This window comes from Ahaetulla prasina, chromosome 1 (assembly GCF_028640845.1).
Source record: "Ahaetulla prasina isolate Xishuangbanna chromosome 1, ASM2864084v1, whole genome shotgun sequence".
NCBI lineage: Eukaryota > Metazoa > Chordata > Lepidosauria > Squamata > Colubridae > Ahaetulla > Ahaetulla prasina.
Window position 1 is genome coordinate 202,708,391 of NC_080539.1, and position 22,908 is coordinate 202,731,298.

Sequence of the window (22,908 nt, forward strand, 5' to 3'; positions counted from 1 at the left end):
TCCCTTGTTAGTGCATTTCTGGCCTGATTGTACAGCATTTTATCACATTTTCTGTAGGCTTCCTCTTTGGAATGCCGTAGCTGCTTAAGTTTAGGTGTAAACCAAGGTTTGTTGTTACTGTGTATTCGCAAGTTCCTTGTAGGTACACATAGGTCTTCACAGAAGCTGACATATGATGTTACAGTATCTGTGAGTTCATCCAGGTCTGCAGAGGTATCTTTAAAAATATTCCAATCAGTGCAGTCAAAACATGCCTGTAGCTTTAATTCTGATTCCTCCGTCCAGGTTTTCACTGATTTAATTATTGGTTTTATGGCTTTAAGTCTTTGCCTGTAAGCAGGTACAAGGTGAATCAATCACACACCCTTCCCTGCACGGCATCTTGCAAATTTTCTACAACCAAAATAAATGAGAAACCAGTGGGTATTCAAGGGAGGGAGGGAATAAGGAAGGTAGATAATGAGAATAAGGCCAATGCTGAAAGTCCTTAGGTGTTATAAATCTCTCTCTGTTGCAGAAAATGAGTTCAGAAATAAGAAAGGGAACAGGAGAGTCACACACCCATTTGTTCCCCACTAAAGAAAATGATAATGCAGATAGTTCTTCATCTCCTACCAAATTTTATTTTGGAAAGAGTAGGAGGAAAGGGGAATTCTCACAAAATACAGGTAGCCTTTGAGTTACGACCACAATTGAGCCCAAAATTGATGTTGCTAACAGAAACATTTGTTAAGTGAGTTTCTCTCATTTTATGACTTTTCTTGTCTTGGTTGTTAAGTGAATAATTGCATTTGTTAAAATTAATAACATGGTTGTTAAATGGATCTGGAATCCCCCACTGGCTTAGCTGGTCAGAAGGTCGCAACAGGGGATCACATGACCCCAGGACACTGCAACCATCATAAATATGAACCAGTTGCCAAGCATTTGAATTTTGATCATGTGACCATGGAATGCCACAACAGTTGTGTGGAAAAAGTCCCTTTTTTCTGTGCTGTTGTAACTTTGAACGATCACTAAATGAACTGTTGTAAATTGAGACTACCTGTAAAGGGACTATAAGATGGGGCAGTTACAAATTGGCAATTAACACAGATCTGTCTGTACTATTGGTCAAAGTTGTCATCATGCATACCGTAGATCCATTACCAACTTTTCTCCCCCAACAAGTCACAAATGTAATTATACCCCCTCCATGCCCCAAATGCTGTTTGCTTTTTTCATTTTTTGTCCATATTAACAATGCTGCCTCTTAACAATGCTGCCCATGCTAGGAAAAAAAAAAAAGAGAAGCAACCTAAATATATATTATGCCTCCAGCAGCTTTGCAAAAAAAAAAAAAATAACATTACTTCTCTAGATTGTATCCTTGGTAGCTGATCTACTGTAAATGATACTTGAAAGTCCCTGGCATTATTTGTTCTTAAGTATGATTGATTGATTATTCTTTATTATTAGATGCCATTCTATTTCTCCTTCTGACTGAAATTTCTGTTCTGTGTCTATATTTGCAGTATAAATGGACATTACGCCTTAGGCCCTTTGCAATCATTTCCCTTCCCTCCTTCTTCCTTTTCTGCTTTTGTCTTAAGCATGTGCATTTTCAGAAGGTTCTTTTTTTTTCTTGAACAAAAATATAAAGGATGTTTTCTCTTGCTGCTTCTCTCCCTCACTTGCTTACTTTCTCATCACTGGATGCGAATATGATATTTTGCTGTCATTTTCTTCCTCTTGAACATTCTGTCTTTTAGAGTGAGTTTGTTCCATGAAATAAATCTTAACTGACTCACAAAAGCCTTAGATCTTGCAGACACTGTTGGTGTCTGCTGACTAATGGAACTACACCACCATCAAAACCTAAGGCTATGTAAATGGGGAAGGAAGGAAGGAAGGAAGGAAGGAAGGAAGGAAGGAAGGAAGGAAGGACGGAAGGACGGACGGACTAATGCATTTGGCATCTGTTTTAAGGTTACCTTAAATTATTGATCTGAAATAAATCATCCTCCTTATAAAATGTTTTGAATTGCTTTCAGAAATCAACAATCTAAATATACAGTAAAAGGTAAAAGTAAAGGTTCCCCTCACACATATGTGCTAGTCATTCCTGACTCTAGGGGGCAGTGCTCATATCTGTTTCAAAGCTGAAGAGCCAGCGCTGTCCGAAGAAATCTCCATGGTCATGTGGCCGGCATGACTAAACACCAAAGGCACATGGAACACTATTACCTTCCCACCAAAGGTGGTCCCTATTTTTCTACTTGCATTTTATATGTGTTTTCAAAATGCTAGGTTGGCAGAAAAATTCAGTATCTCTAGTTGAATTGTTGCCTAGTGTCATTTAAGCGGGATCTCCCAAATCTTTGGCCTCCCAGATCTTCTTTCTTGGCAATTACCAGTAAGTTATGTAAATTTGCATCAGTCTGAAAATATAAATCATTTGATTTAATAAAAATTCTTACACTTATTTTTCAGACATCTTTATATATGTATTAACTGCATCCATTATATTTAACAACTCTCTTCATTGTAGATCTCTGACTATACCAGTTCCTAACCTTCTGCTCTCCACTTCATGCTTTGTGTTTTTACATGAATAGAAAAGGAACTTTTCTAATAATAGAGGGCAAGCTGTAGAAAACAGATCAAATGTTTGAGGTGACTTTTCTTATTGAATGAGGCTTCTAAACATCTCTGCCCTACCCTACGAACCTCATGTTTTATTTTATTTCTTGATATTTGGTAAGAACAACAACTTGAAAATCTCACCATCTACACAAGAATGTGCAGAGTGACTGACAGCAAATTTTGAAATAGGTGAAGCTCATGAAGCAGAACAAAATAAATAGAGCCACTCCATCTCCCTTGACTCTCAATCACATGGACAAAATCTCAGCACAGAGGAATAGGTTTGGATTGACTTTGGGCTTATGTCTTCTTTTTTTTGACACAAAATAGGTACATTATTTGGTTCAGAAAATGAAATTCTTGCTGTACATTTTCTGCCTGATACTCAGAGGTGGGCTTCACATAATTTAACAACCGGTTCATCCAGAATCAAATGTGAGCGCATGCATGCCTTGCGCACATGTGCGCTGCATTAAAAATATGGTGATTGTATAGGACGGAATAGTTTAACTCGCACGTGTGCCTTGCGCACCTGTGTGTTGTGATTGTATGAGACGGGATAGCACAGGGGTGGATGGGCTGCAGGTCATAATTATCAGTTCGCCCAAACCAGTCTGAATTGGATGAATCCCACCCCTGCTGATACTATCCAGTTATCAAAGCGTGATAGGGAGAATCTTCTATTGTATGCATTCTTCATGTTGTAGATATAAATTTTAGACAGAAGTACATGATATATTCAGGCACAGTCTTCCATACAGCAGTGACAAATCTGATTCACTTCCAACAGATATATGAAAAAAGTTTTGTGCGTGACTTTTTTTTTTTTACATATTGTGAAGGGAAATGTGATTTCTTCATCTTTCTTTTTGATGATCTGAAGTAATGTCACTTAGTGAGAAATCTGTCCCAATTATAGAAGGATCAATGCAGGCATTCTATAGATAAGTTTCTTTAGAATGTGTAATGTTTTTTTTTCTTTTCTTTTGAAAAAAAGAAAAACTGGAGAGGAGTCATGGCTCTTTTACTTTTAGACAGAATTATTCATTTGCAAAATATTGTTTTCCTGTCACAGCATTGTGACTGGAGAGCTTTTGTTAAACAATTCCTTGTGATTAGAAGGTAGATATCAATTGCTCCTGACCAATCTTCTCCCTCTCAGTCCCCATCCCTAGCATTGTAGAGAAAAATAGAAAGCATTTTTTTCCAGACGGAGAATTTTTTCACTAGACTTCAAATGTTGAATCATATAAAACAACAGGTAATGTGTGGTGATTTTAATTCAGTTTCAGTTACTTCAGATGAAAACACTTCAGTGACTCCTAGAACTGGCCCAAAAATCACTCTGAATTGATTTTGGATTTGACCTATTGGAGCCTTCCATTATAATCTGTTAATGTCTGAGGTCAGTAGGAGAAATTTCCAATGAATTTCAGTAGAAAGTTTGACTGCATTAAGAGGCAATTAATACATAATTATATACTTTCTATAATGCTGTCATATAATGGGATACATAATGCAAAATTGAAATGGAATGATGGGGGGGGGAAATAAAATAAAAATGTATGTACTAGCTCTTTCTTGCTAGGCTTCAGAATGTGGAATTGCATAAAAAAAGTATTGTATCATTTTAATTCACTTTTAGCTGACATGGAATCTGGAGGAATCCATAGCTGAGTGGAAAAGCCAACAGGAAATTGAAGAAATTGGTTATAACTGATGAACAGATTCTTATTATCTTTCCTCTTCAGAAACAACCAATTGCTGCATTTTCCGGTTTGATGTCATGGCAAGATCGGATGTGAGGGGAGGGGCTCTGTGAACTTGTGCTGAATCCTCCTCATTGGATGGCCCCCTAGGGGCTAAAGATGCCCTGTACGAGTGACAAAGAAAGGAGGGGCACCCTGCAGGTTGCAGAGAGTGGCAGTTCTCCAGCTGGACCCAGGGATTCTCTCCCATCCAACAACAAAGAGATTTCTTTGTCTTCATGCCTAATGTTCATGGCCGACATTATGGCTGCCATGAATCTGGGGAAGCTGAAGAAACAAAGAATGTGCTGGAGTGGTGTAGATGAACAGTGATTGGAACTGGGTGAGGTGATTCTTTTTTTACCTAGGACCTAACCCCAAAGAAAAGAAACCCTGGAAAAGAAACTCTTTGAAATGCTTGTCAAAGCAGTGAATAATTACAGAGAGAAAAATTATAGACGCAAAAGAAAAGGAACTAAAGGGAGAGTGCAAAGGAACTAAAGGGAGAGAGAAAGATTGGATTTAAAAACTTGTTAAGGCATTTTAAAATGCTGGAATTATTTTTCTGAATATTGACTATTTGCAAAAAACTGAAATAAATATTTTTCAGATTTTGTGCAATGTTGAAATTTAAACTGAAGGCACCATCTACTGGTGAATGGAATATATACTAAACTCCCCAAAATTGCCCAAAAATGGTCTGAAAATGTCCTGAAAATGTCCCCAAAAATGACCTGAAAATAGCCTGAAAAACAGCTTGAAAATGGCCCCAAAATGGCCTATAAACAGCCTGCAAAATGCCAAAAATTGCCCCAAAATGGTCTAAAAACGGCCAAAAATGACCAAAAACCAGGCCAAAAAATGGGCGGCAGCAGGGCTAGCAGACTGGTAACCTGACTGGCTGAATCCTACCATTGCCTTTGAGGTGAGTGGCTGGGAGGTGGGGCTGGATGTGATGAGTGATGTCACCCACCCAGTCATATGACCAACTGGCCATGCCTACCTAACCAGAAAATCAGTTGTTAAGTTATTCAAGTCCCACCACTGACTTAAGGAGACATTTGGAATCTTCCTGGATTATTTAAATGGAATTAATTGACTAACTGTGGGACACAAAGAACTATAATTATTGCATTCCCCTGAGAAGCAACACTAGGCTTGAGCAAACTGTTTTTAAGCTGGCTTTCTGAGGTCATAGACATTTGAGACTTTGGGGCGGTGACAGCCTATTGACAGGCTATATTTGGACCTATTAAAATAAGACAAGATGTTGCACAGGGGGAGATGAGTGGATTTCAAAAAGAAATGGTGTTGATGCTCCAAAGCACTTGTGATATGTTGATAAAAAACCACAGGGAGATAAAATACTTAATGCATGACATTGCGGGGAAATCAGAAAATGTTCAACAAGGGACAATGAATAAAGATCATAAAACAGAGGAAATAGAAGAGATAATAGAAAGACCAGAGGAAAAGATAAAACAGATAAATCAACAAATAAAATAAGAGAGCTCCGGGGTGAGTGCCAAAAATCCCCTTGATATGGGGGTCCGGTCTGGACCATAGCTGCCCTGCAGGGGCAGCGAAGAATGAGGGAGCCACTGGAGCGGACAGGGAAGTTGCAAATTCCCTGAAGCTCCGGATTTTTCCCCTCGACCCAGGGAGGAGGACCACAGCCATCACCAGCTGCCTGAAGTTGGGACAGCCACAAGAACAGGCAGGAGGATAAAGCATAAGTACAGAACAAGATAATGAACCCGGGTGAGTTAATACCAGCTCACGAAGAGGCACTAAGAGCAATTTTGCCAACAAGTATTTAAAGAAAAATTGAGAAACAGTGGCTAATTTAAACAGGAAATGAAAATGGAAGAAAATAATTAATGATACCTAAAACCTGATAAAATTTGGCTTGGAACCTAAGACTAGAGCCCTAATTGAATAGAGAAAATAGAGAAAAATATGACTTCTAATTAAAATTGACTTTGGAGAATTTTGGAGATTTTTATTGAGTATTTAAAGGTTATAAGCAAGAAGGAAAAAGAGAGGAATTAACTAAGTCTTTAAATAGGGATTTTAATTGAGCATCTCCCAGTTCCTCTATTCTTTATAAACATGGATTCAGAGGATTATACTGAAACTATTTAAACAGGACTGAAAAAAGGCAACAAATTTAAACAACCAGAAAAGGTGCGGCTCGAAAATGGAGACTTTGTTAATTGTGGATTGTAACTGCAGACTAAAGACTGACACCTAAAGGCAGAAGAAGAAACACAGGAGGGAAATGTCTTTGTGATTTCAGAACAATTTCAAAGGAAGATTTCAGCAACTAGATGGATGACCTTTAAGACTCATAACATCAAAGAATGAAACAGAAAACAATACTAAAGACTGACACCTAAAGGCAGAGGAAGAAGCACAGGAGGGAAATGTCTTTGTGATTTCAGGACAATTTCAAAGGGAGGAGTTTTGCAACCAGATGGCTGACCTTTAAGACTCATAACATCAAAGAATAAAGTAGAAAATAATGGACAAGAGAAGTGTACAACTGTCCTTTAAGCAAGAAATATAAAAAATGATTATAGAACTGGAATATTAAAGATAAGAGCTGCATGCAGCAATGTTAGAGAAGAATATAAAAAGCATGATATAATAATGTAAAACTAAAGTTTATGTTAAAGATTAGAGAACTATAAAAATGATGAGAAGAGGAGGAATGGGGTAATAAGGAATCTAATAAGTTAAGAAAATATATAGTTTTTTAAGCATAGGCAGTGAAGTTGAAATAATTTGAGATAAAACTTCCAATAGAATATTTGAATATAAGTGTGGAATTTTATGAGAAATGGGATATGTTTGCTCCTTTTCATTTTGATCTTTTTATTTTGTTTATTACTTTAAAAAAATTTCTTATTTGGAATGGGATTATAACATTAGGGATAAGCATGGTTGTATTTTGTTTAATGAAGAAGGGAGGGACAAGAAAGGGGGCAAAAATGTGGGAACTAGACTTGATTCAATATTATTCAGGATAAAGGGGTAGAACCGACGGTTTGATAGAAATGTGCAAATAATAAAATTTTAAGAGGAGAAGGGAAAATATTGGACAAACAATACAATGAGGAGGTGAAATTTGAAATGTGTTTAATTATGCACCTGACTGATATCTTGTTCAAAAGATTTCTATGTGGTTTTTTTAAAAAAATAAAAATAAAAAACTTTTTTCAAAAAAAAGAAAAAAAATATTTTTGAAGAGAAAATAGGGGCTTGGGCAGATCCTCCGGAGGTACGGCAGCAAAGGATAGTAGAGATGGAAGAAATATTTGGGTTAAATAGGAAAGATGTAGACAAAGACAAAGACCCAAGGGAGCAGTTTGAGAGGCAAGTCAAAAAATGAATAGAATTTAAATACTAAAGCGGGCAAGAAATGATGGTTAGAAAGGGAATGCTGTTTAATATAAGATTGGCTTTATTGAAAGCTAGAATAGAGGTAGCAACAAGATCAAGGGGGAATATTATTATACATATTTTTATATAATATAGTAAAAGTAATTGCTAGATGTAAAGATTAGATGTGGAAAGATGGTATTACTATGTACGTTTAAATAATATTGTGATTGTTATTAGAATGGTGCGCAAAAACACTGAACAACTAAACAATGAAGACACACATTCTAATACAAATATGTATAATAATTACAATTACATAAGTATGATTAATGTAACAAATATTATTAATATTACTATTATTATTTGCATTTAAATGAATGATACCCAGATACCTCACTGTTCATATAATAATATTGATGTATATACAAAAATAAAATAAAATAATAAAAAAAGAAGCAATCAATTGCCTTCTCTTAAATAGAAGCTGAGAGGCAGCCAGACCTCTGGAGGAAAAGACCTTGCTATCTCACCTATAAGATCCAGTGAACTAAAATAAGGGTAGATATCATTCTATGTGGGAAGAAGCTAAATGGTCATTGGTCTAGAAGGCTTTGCTGTTCCATTTAAATCTTCTTTATCTCTTTGCTCTTCCATGGTTTAGTGCAGTGATGGCTAACCTCTTTGCTGTCACATGCCAAAAGTGGGGGGAGCATGGGGGGTCACGCACGCATGTGCCCACACCCATAATTCAATGTACCCCGCCCTCCCTGCGTGTGCGATCCGCCCATGCTCCCCCCACTTTTGGCACGTGATGGCACAGTGAGGCCAGTAGGCCCGTTTTTTGGCCCTCCCCAGGCTCTAGAGGCTTTCTTGGAGCCTGGGGAAGGCAAAAATGGCCTTCCCCACCCACCTGGAGGCCCTCTGGAGGCAGGAAATGGCCTGTTTCCAGACTTCCGGTGAGCCCAGAAGGCCCGAAAATCAGCTGGCCGGCACATGAATGTGTACTGGTGCTAAGCTAGGGCAATGCTCACCCACCGATATGACTCCACGTGCCACCTGTGGCACGCGTGCCATAGGTTCGCCATCATGGGTTTAGTGGCTTAGTGGGAAAGTGTAACAGAGGGAGAGGGACTTGAGAAAAGTCCCCTAAATTCAAACACCTTGAGTTCTTTCTTTTTCCCTCCACAACTCCCCTTGTCTTCCACATCACCAATGTCTTTTCAGCTCCAGGAATGGTAGTCTTGGCCTTTAATTGCTACCATTATTTCATGACCTTGTCAGTCAACTAAGTCATGAGAATCTGAGATGCCTTCAGATGAAGCAATTCTTGAAATAAGTCATGTGTGACATTTGATCATCTTTACTATGATATTTAATTTTAAAAAGAGGGAAAGTTCTCAGGGCTAGCTTGGGCTAGCTGACAGATACCTCCATAGAGAGCTTTTTTCCCTTTTTTCCACCATCATGCCCTTTCCAAATACATACCTAAAATGTGGTATTTAAAGAGATCTTCATCTGTTCTCTATTAGATTTTCAATCTAAGGGCAAACAAGTAATATCTTGTTGGTAAAATTGCATACATTTGATCTTGAAGTCTGGAACATCTGGAAATATATGGCTCTGGCAAGTATAGCTACCTCTGGAAGATGATGATGATATCCTTCTCTGTTAAAGTACGTGGCTTTTTAAATGCTATGATAGCTTATCTGTTTGTACCTTTTTGATACAAATTGACAATTGATTTCTATAGGTTCATTCACCTTACAAGGCATCCTGTTCACTGTACTTTTAGAAAACAATAAAAAGGACTGTGGATTTGATTGGCCAGTAGAAATGTACTGAGCATATGTAGATTTTTTTTAAAAAAAAACCTTCATTAAACATTTATTGCTTAAAACAAAAACAATTTGCAAATAATCTGCAAACACTACCTGGGAAATTCTCTGAAATTAGAGTGGAGCTAAAAAGGGGGATCAGACTTCAGGGGAACCTTCTTCACTTCTTCTTATGTGGCAGCCATCTCCTAAACTTTATCATTTAATAGATACAGATTTCTGTGGCTGAGAATTTGAGCAACTCATGTGCCTGGTTCACTGGATACTACGTTTAGGAACTATATTTCTAAACCGTGAGAGAGAGGTGTTTCACAGCAATGTTCTCCGTTATGGTGGAGACAGCAGTCAGAGTGGGTGGAGCTCCTCTGTTCAGATTGGATAACTGAGTCTGTTGAAGCTGAAAGTCCCGCCCCTTGCTGCTGGGAACCCCAGATTTTGACTCAGTTGTTCAGCCTGGACGGTTGCGTTGTGGATTTCTCCCTGCCTGACTTGCAGGATACATACTTGTGAGTAACATTTTTCTTATTTTTTCTCCGCTGGCTGCAGAAGTGATTATTACTTCTGCTTCAATCCTGTTGAGCTGCAGGCATTCCAGGATATTTTTGGTGGGGTTTTTAGCGCCCCCGAAGCCAGCAGGGATTGGATGAGTGGAGTTATTCACTCCCAGTATCGTTGGGGCAGCTTCTAGCACTGCCGAGGGCTTGCTGGGCGGTATAGAAATTGTTTGGATTAGTTTGCCGCCCGGCTTTAATTATGATCGCTGAGGAGTTTGGTTTCCGCTCCCACAGGGTAGCCTGCAATTTACCCAGCCCTCCGTCTCCTATTTCGCGCGATCTGATTTTTCCCGCCCAAAACAGTTTAAATGGATCGCTTATTGCAGCTGCGGAAGGAGACGCTTAGAGCTTAGTGCTCACTCCGCCCCTCCCCTATCCAAACTCCGGTGGCCATTTTGAGCACATTTGGAGTGAGTCTTCAGAAGATTAGTCCTGAAGTTTACATTAGGCGGAGTTAGGGGCTAATTTGGGCGTGGAGCTTTGTGCTCTCATTATTTCAGCTGCAGTTCTCCTCCAGTTCGGACTTTAATAGTCAGTTTCTCCCTCTCTCTATTGGCGGCCGCCATTTTGAATTTTAAAAAAAAGAGGAGAAGTGATTCTTTGGCCTTATTGAGGTCTAGAAACTTAATATTTCATCATGCCTAAGGCCTTGGCAAAATCCAACAAACGCCAGGGGTCTCTATTGCCGGAGGAGCAAGGTCCATCAGGAGGGGTCTCTCCCAAGGCCCCTATTGCAAAGTGCAGCCGTGTTTCCAAGCAGAAAACCAAGGCCCCACCTACTTCAGGCCGCAGTAAGTCGTCTAAAGCATCTCTGAGGGATGAGCAGAGAAGAGATGAAGCAATACAGAGAATATGTAGTAGGGCAGTCTCTAATTTACCCTCTTCTTCAATGGCCAATCCAGAACCCAGTACTTCTGCTGGGTCTCTTATTCGAGAGGGTATTATTTCTACCTCTCCTGGTCAAGCTTCCTTACAATGTTGCCCAGTGGATATTCCTACAGACACATTATGGGGATCCTTCCTCCAGTTTCTCATACAGTTGATGCACCAGTTATTGAGTCTCCTGAGGAGTTTTCTCAGATAGTTCCTTCTACTGCAACCCACGTTGTTGGTCAGGGGGCAGAGCCTCTTGCCTGTTTCGCCACATATTCAGGCAATCATTGAACAGACGATTCAAAGGACCCTTTTATCGGGCATGCAGATATCTGAGAGGGCTTCCTTGTCCCATTCAAGGCTATCAGTGAGGGAGGAGGATCCTGAAGAGGAGGAAATGCAGTCACAGCTGGGTACAGTCTCGCCTACCCACTCAGTAACTAGCCATCCCTCTCTTTTGGAGGGATTAGAAAGGAGATCCTGACCTGTCTGAAGATGAAGGGTTATTACCTGACCAGCCGGCATTTACTGGTCTTTTTCCTCCTAGTCTTTTTAAGTCCTTGCTTTTCAAGGCAAAGAATGTGGCTCAATTGAGTTCTTCCTCGGATCAACCTGTGGCATCATCCTCCAAGGGTGCATCTGACATTCTTTTTTCTGGACCTGACCGAGTTCGGATTCTATTCCAGCACCCCCACTTTTCATGGACGTAATCAAACGCCAGTGGACAGCCCCTGGTTCTTCTACGGTTCCTTCCTCAGCAGACAAACGTTTCTTCAATGTGGACCCCAAATTAGCTTCAGCTCTACAGACACCCACTGTAGATGGTCCAGTTGCAGCTCTGGCATCTTCCTCATCCATTCCGGGCCAGCCTGAAGAGAACCTTCGTCCAGAGGATAGACGGGCGGAGCAAGTCCTGCAGAGAGCTCATCTAGGTGCAGCTTGGGCAATCCGTCGGCTTCTTCAGCATCTTTCTTTAATAGGTCCACCTTGTTGTGGCTCAGACAATTACAGGATAAACTTCCAGCAGAGGATACTCGTATCCACCAGGACCTGAATAAGATAATTGCAGCTGTTCAATTTTGGATGCCACTTTACATGCCATACGTTTTGTTTCCAAATCCATGGCTTCAGCTTTGACGGCTCGACGCTTACTCTGGCTGAGGAACTTGTTGCGGCCTGGGAGCGGGCGTGGCGGGGCCTTAGACCGTGTCGTGCCTTTGCGGCCTCTGACCCGGCGCAGGTCCCAACCGGCTCCTTGGTTCTCCGAGGAGCTGAGAGGATGAGCGCGGAGAAGACGCCTAGAGAGTTCCTGGAGGTCTAGCCGTTCGGAGGCTGATCGGACACTAGTGAAGTCCTATAATAGGGCTTACCTAGTGGCATTGAGGGAAGCGAGGCGTAGCTACGCCTCCTCCCTCATTGCATTGGCAGATAACCACCCAGCTGCCCTGTTTCGGGTGACTCGTTCCCTCCTTCACCAGGGGGAGCGGGATGACCCGTTGCAGGGATGTGCTGAGGAGTTTAATGGTTATCTATACGATAAAATCGTTCAGCTTCGGGACGGTCTGGACCAAAATTGCGGTGACTCAGGTGAGGCGTCTGAGGGTGGTCTTGGTGACATTTTATGGGATGAGTTTGACCCTGTGGCTCCCGAGGACATGGACAGGTTGTTGGGTAGGTTGAATGCCACCACGTGTTTACTGGACCCGTGCCCCTCCTGGTTGGTGCTGGTCACTCAGGAGGTGACACGAGGCTGGCTCCAGGCAATTACGTGCGCTTCTTTGGTGGAGGGAGTCTTCCCGGCCGCCTTGAAAGAGGCAGTGGTGAGACCCCTCCTCAAGAAGCCTTCCCTGGACCCGGCTGTTTTAGGTAATTATCGTCCGGTCTCCAACCTTCGCTTCGCGTCGAAGGTTGTAGAGAGTATGGTGGCATATCAGTTTCCCTCACACCTGGAGGAAACTGTCTATCTAGACCCGTTCCAGTCCGGTTTCCGGCCCGGTTACAGCACGGAGACGGCTTTGGTCGCGTTGGTGGATGATCTCTGGAGGGCCAGGGATAGGGGTTGTTCCTCTGCCCTGGTCCTATTAGACCTCTCAGCGGCTTTTGATACCATCGACCATGGTATCCTGCTGCGCCGGTTGGGGGGATTGGGAGTGGGAGGCACCGTTTATCGTTGGTTCTCCTCCTATCTCTCTGATCGGTCGCAGACAGTGTTGACAGGGGGGCAGAGGTCGGCTCCGAGGCGCCTCACTTGTGGGGTGCCGCAGGGGTCGATCCTCTCGCCCCTTCTGTTCAACATCTATATGAAGCCGCTGGGTGAGATCATCAGTGGCTTGATTGTGAGGTACCAGCTGTCGCTGATGACACCCAGCTGTACTTTTCCACGGGCCACCCCAACGAAGCTATCGAAGTGCTGTCCCGGTGTTTGGAGGCCGTATGGGTCTGGATGGGGAGAAACAGGCTCAAGCTCAATCCCTCCAAGTCAGAGTGGCTGTGGATGCCGGCATCCCGGTACAGTCAGCTGAGTCCTCGGCTGACTGTTGGGGGCGGGTCATTGGCCCCGATGGGAGGGGTGGGCAACTTGGGGGTCCTCCTGGGTGAACGGGTGTCTTTTGGAGGTCATTTGGCCGTCTCCAGGAGAGCTTTTTACCAGGTCCACCTGGTGCGCCAGTTGCGCCCCTTTCTAGACCGGGATGCCCTATGCATGGTCACTCATGCCCTCGTGACGTCTCGCCTGGATTACTGCAATGCTCTCTACATGGGGCTCCCCTTGAAGGGCATCCGGAGACTGCAGTTAGTTCAGAATGCGGCTGCGCGGGTTATAGAGGGGGCCCCTCGTGGCTCCCGTATGACACCTATCCTGCGCAGACTGCACTGGCTACCTGTGGCCTTCGGGGTGCGCTTCAAAGTTCTGGTAACCACCTTTAAAGCGCTCCATGGCATAGGGCGGGTTACTTACGGGACCGCCTACTGCTACCGAATACCTCTCACCGACCGTGCGCTCTCACAGAGGGACTCCTCAGGGTGCCGTCAGCTAGGCAGTGTCATCTGGCGACGCCCAGGGGAAGGGCCTTCTCTGTGGGGGCTCCCACCCTCTGGAACGAACTCCCCCCAGGACTCCGTCAACTTCCGGACCTCCGAACCTTTCGTCGCGAGCTTAAAACACACTTATTCATCTGCGCAGGACTGGACTAGTTTTTAAATTATAGGGGTTTTAATTGGTTTTAATATTTATACTATTTTTAATAATTTGGCTTTTAGAATAAGTTTTTTAATGGTTTTCTTAATTTGTACATATATGTTTTTTACTTGCCTGTGAACCGCCCTGAGTCCTTCGGGAGATAGGGCGGTATACAAATATGAATAAATAAAATAAATAAATAAATAAATACTGGTGCTAAGCTAGGGCAATGCTCGCCCACCGATATGACTCCACGTGCCACCTGTGGCATGCGTGCCATAGGTCCGCCATCACGGATTTAGTGGCTTAGTGGGAAAGTGTAACAGAGGGAGAGGGACTTGAGAAAAGTCCCCTAAATTCAAACACCTTGAGTTCTTTGTTTTTCCCTCCACAACTCCCCTTGTCTTCCACATCACCAATGTCTTTTCAGCTCCAGGAATGCTAGTCTTGGCCTTTAATTGCTACCATTATTTCATGACCTTGTCAGTCAATTAAGTCATGAGAATCTGAGATGCCTTCAGATGAAGCAATTCTTGAAATAAGTCATGTGTGACATTTGATCATCTTTACTATGATATTTAATTTTAAAAAGAGGGAAAGTTCTCAGGGCTAGCTTGGGCTAGCTGACAGATACCTCCATAGAGAGCTTTTTTCCCTTTTTTCCACCATCATGCCCTTTCCAAATACATACCTAAAATGTGGTATTTAAAGAGATCTTCATCTTTTCTCTATTAGATTTTCAATCTAAGGGCAAACAAGTAATATCTTGTTGGTAAAATTGTATAAATTTGATCTTGAAGTCTGGAACATCTGGAAATATATGGCTCTGGCAAGTATAGCTACCTCTGGAAGATGATGATGATATCCTTCTCTGTTAAAGTACGTGGCTTTTTAAATGCTATGATAGCTTATCTGTTTGTACCTTTTTGATACAAATTGACGATTGATTTCTATAGGTTCATTCACCTTACAAGGCATCCTGTTCACTGTACATTTAGAAAACAATAAAAAGGACTGTGGATTTGATTGGCCAGTAGAAATGTACTGAGCATATGTAGATTTTTAAAAAAAAAAAAAAACCTTCATTAAACATTTATTGCTTAAAACAAAAACAATTTGCAAATAATGTGCAAACACTACCTGGGAAATTCTCTGAAATTAGAGTGGAGCTAAAAAGGGGGATCAGACTTCAGGGGAACCTTCTTCACTTCACTTAGGAGCAAATATTGATTCCATATTAGGTAGAGTCTCTTTATCTCAGGAGAGACAGAGTAGTTTAAGATCTTTAGCTGGTTCTTTAATAAAGGAAACCAGAGTTTCCTTGCTGTCATTATCCCAACTCCTGGGAAAGATGATTTCAACCATTTCCATCGTTCCATGGGCGAGATTTCATACTAGAGACCTCCAGTGGTTCCTGTTGCCATTCCAAAGAGCGGGCACAGGCAATTCCACTTCCAAAGTCCTACTGCCCAAGGAGGTTCGCAAGTCCTTCTTCTGGTGGTTGTCATCGGTGATTTCCAAGGGATCTCCTTTGCACCAGCCTCATCCGTTGGTGGTAACTACGGATGCCAGTCTTTTCGGTTGGGGTGCACACCTCAAATCGCTGCTGGCTCAAGGGAGCTGGTCCATCACTGAACGCCGTTTTCCTATCAACCGGCTAGAGCTACGGGCTATTTATCTAGCTCTTTGTTTTTTCCAGAACCATCTATCAGGCAAGCATGTACTGGTGCTCACGGACAATATCACAGCCAAGGCTCATGTCAACCGACAAGGGGGCACCAGATCCAAGTCCTTGATGAAGGAAGCAAGGACCCTATTCCTGTGGGCAGAACGGAATCTTCTGTCCTTGACTGCAGAACACATCTCAGGGGTGTCCAATATTCAGGCAGACTGGCTCAGTCGTCAAGTCATCGACCAGGCGGAGTGGCGTCTGCATCCAGATCTGTTCAACGACCTCTCACGCCGATTTTGCACTCCAGTGGTGGACATGTTCGCAACACGGCAGAACACGCAGCTTCCTCGTTTCTTTGCCAGGTTTCCAGATCATCTAGCAGAGGGAGTCGATGCTCTTCGCAGTCCATGGCCAGAGGGGTTACTCTACGCGTTCCCGCCTCTCTCAATCATCCCGAGAGTGGTCCGTCGGATTCTGGAGGAACAGGCAGAGGTCATCTTAATCGCCCCTCACTGGCCTCGGAGGTCTTGGTTCGCAGATCTCAAGTCGCTGTCAGTGGCTCCCCCCTGGAGGATTCCTCCCAGCAGAGTGTCGTTATCTCAAGGGGCTCTGGTTCATCCAGATCCTCTATGGCTCCAGTTGACCGCCTGGCGCTTGAGCGGGGCGCCATGAGAAGAGACAATATGTCTGCCAGGCTTATCCGGACTATGTTAGCGTCCCGGAGGCCTTCCACTGAGCGCATTTACTCAGCCTCTTGGCGGGCTTTTTGTTCCTGGTGTCAAAGGGCGGGGGTTTCTCCACTCCGGTTTCCATTTTGCATATATTGGAATTTTTGCAGGAAGGGTTAGACAAGGGGTTAGCTCCCAACACACTTCGTAGACAGGTAGCAGCTATTTCCACGGTTTTATCCTGTGATCCACTGACTTCCTTGTCTCAACATCCTTCTATCAGGAGGTTTTTCAAAGGGGCCAAAAATTTATGTCCTCCCGTGGTCCACAGATATCCCACTTGGGATCTTTCGCTGGTCCTAAATTCCCTAACAGGGCCTCCTTATGAGCCATTGAGGTCTACCTCTCTGAGGCTATTAACTTGTAAGGTTGCCTTTTTGGTGGCTATCACCTCTGCCAGAAGGATTTCAGAATTAGCTGCCCTCTCTGTCCGCAGTGATCTTTGTGTTTTCCATCCGGATCGAGTAGTGCTCCGTTTGGATCCTTCATTCATTCCTAAAGTAAATTCAGTTTTCCATCGCATGCAGGAACTTAATTTGCCTAATTTTTGCCCTCACCCAGTCCACGGGTTAGAGTGCCGTTGGCATACTTTAGATGTTCGAAGAGCTTTGAGAATTTACATTAAGAGAACAGCAGAGTTAAGGAGTACAGAGTCCTTGTTTGTGTCTTTCCTTCCTGTTTCTTTAGGTGACATCGTCCACTATAGGCAGATGGATTAGGCATACGATAGCTAAGGCTTACGAGATGAGATCCCTGCCTAGGCCCCCGCGTTTAACAGCGCATTCCACTCGCAGTGCAGCTACCTCAGCGGCCTGGTCTACTCAGGCATCCTTGCCAGAGATATGCAGGGCAGCCACCTGGTCGTCGCCTCTCCGTTTATTAGACACTACAGAGTGGACAAGTATGCTTCGGCTGAAGCTGCCTTTGGCCGTAGGGTGCTGCAGCAGGTACTTGTATCTGAGGTTGAATCTGTCCAGACCGATCCCTCCCGTAGTTAGGGACACTAGGCTTTGGTATGTCCCACTCTGACTGCTGTCTCCACCATAACGGAGAAGGGGCGTTGGTACTTACCTGAGACGCACCTTCTAGTTCAGTGGAGACAGCAGTCAGCCCCTCCCTATTTCGGTCTGGATCCTCTTTTGTTTGTTTGTTTTGGATAATAAAATTTGTTTCTCTATTTTCCACGACGCATTGAGTCTGGTTTTTCTCGCCTTCATCAAAATCTGGGGTTCCCAGCAGCAAGGGGCGGGACTTTCAGCTTCAACAGACTCAGTTATCCAATCTGAACAGAGGAGCTCCACCCACTCTGACTGCTATCTCCACTGAACTAGAAGGTGCGTCTCAGGTAAGTACCAACGCCCCTTCTCCTTACTATTTCATGGCAAGTTGTGGGACTATTGCAGTCATCCTCTGTATCTCAGTGTGCATGTCCACACACTTAGCAACTCTATTTAACATTATTGCTTGAGTCAGACATTGGCTAAAAAGTAGCCACACATCCCATTGCTTCCCTGGAGTTTAACAGAAAAATTTCTGTTAACATCAGAATTTGCAATTATTTCTATATCTTCAGTTGGCCTAATGCCACAATATCCTAATATAAATTTCAGCTTTTCTGGAATTGTTCAAACACTTATTATAGAAATTCTTACTATAATATGAAGAACGAAAAGAATTTAGAGTTCTTTTGTACTCCACCATCATTATTGCAATGCTTTTCATTTATAAAATATTCACAGTGTATTTTGCTGTCCCTCCACTTTTGAATCTGATATAATTCACCATCTTATTGTCTGGTAGAAAGCAAAAGCATTTCATTTAAAGGAAGCCATTGGACTTTAGCCTTTTGTTGTACATCCTTTTTCCAGTAAGGGAATTCCGTGGGATTATTTCAGTCTATGAATGATTTTAATGTATTGGATCTCTCACTAATGGGTTTTCAGAAATTTAAAGGGAGCATCTGAAGTCACTTGTACATTTGTTGTGTTTATTACTTTCATGGCTGTATGCTAAGTGATTAGTGATATCTTTTTGAATGCACAGTAAAATCCGGGTAGAAATATATTAATTATACTTCTTATAAATGGTTTTTAAAAAGTCATCAAACCTGTGAATTCATGCCTTCTTTTTTGAAACACATACCTCACACTCACCCTAAAATTTACAGGTGAATGGAAAGAGAAATAACTCCATATAGTAAAATGTTCGGCAGATATGGGGAAGGACTTGATTAACATTCTCACATATATGTCTATGGAGATTCTCAGTCATCCAGGTCATGGTTGTCCCAAAGGTGCTTTTTTAAGAGGCAACTGGACTTTCTGGTTTTTCTTTGAAGACGTTTCACTTTTTTTAATCCAAGAAGCTTCTTCAGCTCTGCATAGTTAAATGTCTATGGAGATTCTCAGTCATCCAGGTCATGGTTGTCCCAAAGATTGCCTCTTGAAAAAGCACCTTCGGGATTCCCACATATATTTTTTGAGGGGGAAGAAACTGAGTTCTATTCAATATTCACAGTGTATTTTGCTAAAGAATTCCATTTTGAATCTGATATAATTCACCATCTTTCTGTCTGGTAGAAAGCAAAAATATTTCGTTTAAAGGAAGCCATTGGACTTTAATCTTTTGTCTTACATCTTCTTTCCAATAAAGGATTCAATGGGATTATTTTAGTCTGTGAATAATTTTAATATACTCGACTTGTTCCTAATTGGTTTTCATGATTTAAAGGGAGCATCTGAAGTCATTTGTACATTTATAGCGTTTATCACTTTCATGGCCGTGTGTGTTGTGATTAGTGCTATCTTCTTGAACGCATAGGAAGATCTGTGTAGAAATGTGTTAAGTACCTTTACTGCACAGTAAGCTAAATTATCATCTGTTTACAACCCCTGTGATTCCCAGTTAGTTCTGCCAATCACTCTGATTCACCTAAGTATAAAACTTTAGCGAAATGATTCTCTAACAGTTATTAGGGTGCAATTATTTTATTCAAGGCTGAAATGTTAACTTTTAAGGAACACTGGTCTCCATCCTGCTTCCCAGATTTTCCTGGAGCTTCTTCACCTTTCGAAAGAAATGTTCTATATGTACCGCCCTGATTTCACTTGAACATTTCTGGCACCTTAGAAATATATTATTGCTGGGTTCCTCATGCCTTTCCCTTCCCTTCCTTTCCCTTCCTCCATTATTACGGAAAACTAGATTGGTGAGATTTGGTTCCATTTGTTTAATTAATTAATTAGCAATGAGAACAGCAAGAACATAATATTCCTTGGGCAAATCTAAATGTAATTCTGAAACCCATCTAAAGGTATATTGCAGAGGATAGCAATTACCAGAGCAATAGAAAGAATGCCACAAGTTTCAGTATATTGTTTAATACTTGCAATTACCAGGTGAAATTAACTCAGCATTTCAAAGCATTTCTAGTCATATCTTTCAAAGTAAATTGAAAAGAGCATAATAGCTGACATTTAGCACAATATTTTCTCTGTTTGAGTGGGCACATTAGAAAACACTGAACATATATAGACTTAAGCACAGTGTTTAATCCAAGAAATATGAACATTTCTCTTTTTCATTGTTTTAGAACATATTTGCAGGCCTGTCAATATGTCACTTATTCTACTCTTTGATTTTGCATTGCCCCATGGTACCATTCCAACAAAGATATATGTTGTGATTTCTGTATCTTGATCCATGCCTTTTGATTGCAGAGATATTTATAGAAACATAGATTATGATATGTGGTACCATGAGGCCATGGGTCATCTTGACTCAAAAGTTTTTTAAAAAAAATAGTTTGAGAACCTATGAGATGTGGAACTCCTTTATGTGTTTTCCTTACTTATATGTCTTCTTTGGTCTGATTTAGTTCAGTTTCCAAAGGCTAGTCTAGCAAGCTTCTCCCATTATTCTACAATTCCCAAAAAAATTAAAAAATGGTAACAAGACACGCAATGTAAAACTATGACAAATATGCCATCTGAAATATCCCTGTGTTCTGATCTGCATACAATCAAAGAAGTGTGATTTATGCTAGTATAGACCAAAACATTTTTTCTCTACCATCCTTATTCCCAAGGCCATTAAGAGCAGCATAATAGAATATATAAAATATATAACAGTACCTTGAGCAAGACACTATTTGAAATTGGGAGTTGTTTGAGGTAGATACAGAAATCTCTCACTAGCATAACAAACAGCATATACAAGTCAATGACCAGTCTAAATTTTAGGTTGTGCCATTATATTGCACTGATTTAGAATATTTTGATTAATACATGCAGTCCTCTACTTACAACAGTTCATTTAGGGATCATTCAAAGTTACAACAGCACTGAAAAAAAGTGATTTATGACTATTTTTCATAATTATGACTGTTGTAACATGCTCATGAGCACATAATCAAAATTCAGATGCTTGGCAACTGGCTCATATTTATGATGGTTGCAGAGTCTCAGGGTCATGTGATCCCCTTTTACAACCTTCTGATAAACAGTCAATGGGGAAGCCAGATTCACTTAACAACTGTGTTACTAATTTAACAACTGTAGCCATTTTCTTAATAACTGTGGAAAGAAAGGTCATAAAATGGGGCCACACTCACTTAACAAATGTCTCACTTAGCAACAGAAGTTTTGAGCTCGATTGTGGTCATATGGTGAGGACTACCTGTACATGCAAGACACAGAGGAATGAGGAAAAATTGCTTTCAGATTTTTCTAAAGTTTCTTCTTCAATTTCAAAAGAGAAGGAGAGGCTCAGAGGACATGGTACTGAAACAGAAAGAAACCCATTCAAGTCAAGGTAAATGCATCCCACTGTGGTACTTACAGAAGATTTTCACGAAGATATCTGGCTACAAAACATATTGTAGAAAAACTAACCTCCTTGGTGGGACAAGTTTTACTGACCAGCTTCTCATCTTTTTTGTTTAGTGATGATTTATTCTAAAACACACTCTAGTGTACTTTGCAATTCAGTTGATTTTTTTTCCCCTCAGGTTGGGATATAATTACTTGAAGGTCATTTGAATTCATCACCACTAGAACCATGGAAAATTAGATAAGAACCATTTCAGGTTAAGCATTTGCTGCTGTGTTTCATGGAAAGAGTCAGCCTTTAATTCATCTCAAATTCTGGATGAGTTCCTGTTACAAAATCTACCCAAATCTTCCCTCTGGCAAATCTGCCGTTGTTTCCAGAACAGCTGACAATGTTGCTAGGGTTTTTTTGTTGATCACACAAGCATTCGTTTGGCCTTGCGGATGTTTCTAGCTCCAATTCAGAGAATGTGTGTGTGAAGAGATAGAGCAGTTCACTTTCCTGTTTTGGGGAAAAATATATTATATTATCTGATAAAGGAAATAGATGGGAGGAAAAGAACTTTGATCAGCCCAATTGATCTAAGACCCCATAAATTACAGAGCTCCATATAAATATTCCCGCAGGCAGGGATGGGAAAAGAATAAAATGGCTTTTCATCTTAGTCTTCATTTCTACCGGTTTTATTTTTTTAGTTTCAGCTTTGTTCATCTTTAATGATTAGGGTACAGGAGAGCAAAAGAAAGGCTGTGTGCCAATTCTTATAAATGTTTTTTTTTTTTTTTTAAATCATCAAACCTGTGAATTCAAGGCCTTCCATTTTGAAACATATACCTCACACTCATTTTAAGATTTACAGATGATGGAAAGAGAAATAACATTGTATAGTAAAATTAACATGTTGGGTTCAGGAGTGGGCTGCTGGGGGTTTGCAGGGGTTTGGGAGAAGCTCTAGCTAAGATTCTGTGCAGTTCGGAGAACCGCCAAATCCCACTCCTGGCTGGCTCCGCCACCCCGCTCCTCCCCTCCCAGAAGTTCCCTAGGCAGCCCGTTTTGGATGCAGGTAAGTGCAAGGCATGCGCAAAGGCTCGGGGAGGGTGAAAAAGGGGCCTACCAGACATTTCTGGCCTCTAGAGGGCCTCCAGAGCTTGGGGAAGCCATTTTCACCCTCCTGGAGGCTCAAGGAAAGCCTCAGGAGGCTGGGGAGGGCAAAAACACCCCCCTCCCTGCCATGGTGCAGGAGGCTGACTTGGCCTCACCCACTATGGCTATGCCCACCCAGCAACCGGGCAGAGAACCCCTTGCTAATATTTTTGAAGCCCACCCCTGGTTGGGTTGATACAAGGAAGGACTTGACTAACATTCCTATATATTTCAAGCTTTGGGGAGAAAAAAAACCTGAGTTAGTTACACTAAGGAAAAAAGCAAAGAATGCTACAAGAATCTCCCCGAGCTCCTTGTCCAAAGAATAGACTCTA